We start from the raw sequence: 4,608 nt of genomic DNA, 5'->3' as shown, positions 1-4,608 counted from the left end.
CTTTTGAGTATAGGACACGTGCTGTATAGGCACTGAGCTGACACGCAACTGTATGACCGTGAACCGAGATGTCATAACTACGTGTAAAATACAAAGTGAACGTCAAAGTTTTATTGAGTGATATTCTGATGAACCGATGAGCAGCACGCTATACGAACGAGATGAGGATGATGCCTACATGGATGTGAAGAAAATTATTTTCAGAGATGTATTTGTTACTAAAGAGATATTAATGCGAAGATAAGAAGATATGAAGGAAAGATCCTTCTGAAATATATAGAGAGAAAGGGCAAAATGAACGACGGTTCATTTATCGTCAATAATAACACATGTCGAACTTTGCTGCTAAATGCATGCTGCAATCAATCGAGTGAATTCCCTTCACCTGTAGATGAAACTGAGTCGATTTATGATAAAAAAGAGAGTCGTAATATGAAATGACTGCTGTCACATAGACAAACACAGAGGAGTAGTAAAAATGTTAAATGCGTAGGAGAAAACGATCAGCATCCATCCCCTCAAGCAAGGTCCTCTACAAGTCATCCATAATCATGACAAAAACAAGCAAAACAAACAAAGAGCTGTTGATTGTAAATGACCTTCCAGAGTCGATCGGATATCATCAACTTACGGTTGTGTGGCGCGTAAATCGCCTCATTAGGCATACTAAGAGACGTCAGATACTACAGTAGATGGATGGCTGGTGTTTGCGTGTATACTGTGCTTATACACCACACGTTTGATTTATTAGTAGCGTGTTACTTACTGGTTCTATCAGCCAGGAAACAATTTACTCTGACCTTCAGCCTTCAGTATCAACATGGTTAAGATACCAATCAAAGAATATCTTCCTTTTATGAAACTTGGTTATCTTGCTTAATACACAAGGTAACCTTCTTTAATTTACTTTTTTTCCCAATACGTTGTCTTTTTTTTTTGCCGTAGAATACTCTTTGAAAAAAAAGAAAAACCTGATGGATTACATATAATATTTAAGGGGAGGGGGAGAGAGTTGACATCAACACACATTGGTAACACAGGAAATTGCAGTAATTAAAAAAAAGCTAGTACGGGTCAGGTTTCTTAACAGAAAACGTGATATTTGATTATCATCGTAATTATATAGTTCTTGTAAACATCACCGTGATCACATGTTCTTACTTTCTCCTTCGGTACATGCTTGCAATCTAAATAGGAAAAAGGTTTGCTTATTCTTTCCGTTTGATTGGGCATCAATGTATTATTCTGTACATCTTGTAATATGCTGCCGAAAGTTTCGGAACTCATTTCACATGAAGTTTTATAAGTGTGCAAAAAAAAAAAATGCAGAGATGTGCAACAATTACGGCTGATCGTAGATTCTTAAATAATTGTAATAGCAACAAGGTATACAACCCATTTTTATTGTATTCTTTGTTTTTGAGGGTTTCTTCTTAAGCTAAACGGACCCAGTTACATTTGAATCCTGATCCTGATCTGGTTTTTAAGACACCCTTTTTTAAGACATCTTACATGCTGTAACCAAAAAAAACCATGAACTTCCACCAAAGAAAACTATATTAATGACTGACTTTGGGTATATAAGGTTTGTCTGATAGCTGCCATACACACACACACATATATATATGAATACACACACACACACACACACACACACACATATATATATATATATATATATATATATATATATGTGTGTGTGTGTGTGTGTGTATCCAGGAGATCCAGGAGATTCTACAGATAATCCTCTATCACTACACAACAACAAAAAAGAGCAGTCCATAAAAAGAAAACCGAAGCTACACACTATGAAATGAGCAAGCATAATAGGCAGATTACACTGAATAGGTGCAACAGTATCCTACAGAGAGAAAGAGAAAACGGAAGAACGCATCCCTAACCATACAGAAATGCCTGCATACTTTTTTTTTCAGACATTTCTTTGTGTAGCTGCAATACTGTATAGGCCCAGGGCACCGCAAGCAGTATATTAACATATGTCTTTTACTCAACCTTTTCATACCCTCTCCTCCTCTATTCAAACTTCTTATTCTTGATGTCTCTATTTTCTTTCAATGCCTCCTCTTTCTCCTCTTTAAATATTTAGATCACCTACATAACGTCAGTACTGCCGTGTCTTCGATAGCCGTGTTTGTTTGTTCAGGGGCTGTCTTTGACATTGGCCAATGTCCTGCCTCGTCGTAAACTCGCGAAGCGTGCGTCTATTGACAGCAATTTAGTGGGCATCACGGCCTTTCACGGCCTTGCAGCATTCCGTAGCGGACAGTCTTTACTTTATCGCACACCATTATTACGTCCTACCGCCTTCTTACTACTTGAAGATCGTTACGTGCGCGGTTTGTTACAACCTGCGTACACCTCTTACAGGCAGAATCCTCCTCTGACGGTTATAATAAGGGCGTCGAAAGGAGATTGTGTAGCATGCATTATACGGAAATAATGACTAGCTCATAACCTTGGATGTCAAGATAGTCGTACAGAGAAAAAAATACACATACACACACAAACGCACTAACAAATACACCATTCAATGCCCTGGCATTTCCTAGCATGAATAATTCCATGGTATCCTTGGAACATCTTGAAGCGCGTACAATACGTGACAAAAAAAAATGTTGTATTCATTTGAATACATATTTTGATATGACAACTCCTTCGGAATGCAGGAAAATATTGGTGAAGTGCCTGAAAAAAAAAAACCACCTCAATTTGGTTTCAGGAAATTATTACTTTTAAACAATTTCACACAAAATGAGGGAGGGGCAATATTTCTGCCCTTTTAGGATAAAATAATTATAAAACAAGATATCTACTATAACCTCTTACATATTATTTCTCCAAGAACAAACGCGGAATTGTCATCATTCACTGCGTAATCCTTATCTCCTCCGAAATCAAAGAAACAAACTTTGAGATTCTTGTGCAAATCGTGGAACATTTTGAGCGACAGTTTTTTATAATTGAAACGCCTCTTATCGAAACGTGAACTCATTTTTCCCCGGGACTTGTGGGGAGAGAGAGTATGAGGTCGACAGGCACTGATCTTGCCCCATCATGAGCTAGAAATGGATGGATACACGCTCAAACATGATATATCACATCTACTTGCGTCTTATTAGTTTTGGTCAATAATTGACAATCTCTCAGACATTTTGCCTGAAAAAAAAAAACGTTTTTTTTTTTCAAAAAATCCTTGACGTCCCTAACTTCCTATCCTTATTTCGCGTTTCGTTTCTTATCTTTTTGTTTCTGTTTTTTTTTTGACAGTGAACATAACAACTCTGCAAGTCAACAACCTTGCTGTATCTGACTTAACCTTTCAGTAATAGTCTATGCTCTCACCATCCTCACTGTACTAATGTAGCCTGAATGGGTCATGATGCTGAAATTTGGAATCGGGATAATTCCTCGCTCCTCACCCATTGCCTTTGGAAATATCCTGCCGTTGATAGCACCATTTTGCGGCCATCGAAAATGATACCGTTCAGTCCCACACCATTAACTGCCGTGTTGGATGTAGTTAAGCGTCTGGGGGAGCCCGCATTAAACTTTAATTGCAAGTTTGTATTGTGACATTTCGCCCCAAATAAGGAAAGTGCATTAGTCGCTGTTGGCATAATATCATCAATTAAAGCTCTGTCAGTTTCCAGTAATGTTATTCTCAGATTACTAAAAACGGCACTAACAATATTTGCCGTCCAATACCCTCATCATCTCTTTTTTGGAAGTCTGTCTTTATTCAGTTGATATCGCCCTGTTTTCGACAGTAATCCTGGCGTTTTAGTGGTCTTCTGAATTTCGTATGTTTATGTTTACTCATTTACTCATCGAGGGTAGCCCTGTCGCCTGTCATTGCTTGCAGTGTTCCTTGCTTTTCATGCTGTCCTTTAATCAATATTGTAAGTACACTCCTCCTGATATTTGCCTTTTCTCGTGAGCTTTCTGTTTAGCCTCCTCAAAATTACGCATTATTCTCTTTACTCTGATATCGCACGAGTTTGTAGTGCAGAACCCTTCAATCGTTGACCCTTTGTCATGATTTAGCCAGTTCGAATCAACAATTATTATGACATATACGCTCCTTCACCTCCATCTCTACCCCTCTTTATTCATTGATACATTGCTTACATTGTTCACTTTCGACCGAAGTCGAAACAACTCGATCAATTCTTCTCTTCTATAGGGAGAGTTTAATCCGCGATTCCTTATAAGAGCGCTTTCACCGGATTACTGGCAGTGAAAATTTGTTGGATGGAATGAATACCGCTCTTTAATAATGAATGATAACGCAACTTGTAGGCCCTACAGTACAATCATCATTATTCAGCACAATTGCATTCTAGCATTCATCGCGTCGTTGAGGTGTTTTTTTTTTTCAGACTGTCAGAACAAAGCTTGACATTTGACTGAGCGTTAAAAGAAAGAAAAAAGCCTTCCTCTAATCGCAATGAGGGAATCAAAGGTGTTTGCTATCGGGAAAAATATCCCCTTGGGTGGCCAAGTATGTTCGCAGTACAGGGAGGTGTCATAATTCCTTAGAGAGGAGAGGGACAAAAACTATTTGACACAGACAACCCAAGTCATTAC

Source organism: Diadema antillarum, unplaced genomic scaffold (assembly GCF_040938485.1).
Source record: "Diadema antillarum isolate AM-2024a unplaced genomic scaffold, OU_Dant_1.0 scf00000022, whole genome shotgun sequence".
NCBI lineage: Eukaryota > Metazoa > Echinodermata > Echinoidea > Diadematoida > Diadematidae > Diadema > Diadema antillarum.
Note: the sequence above shows the minus strand (reverse complement) of the source record.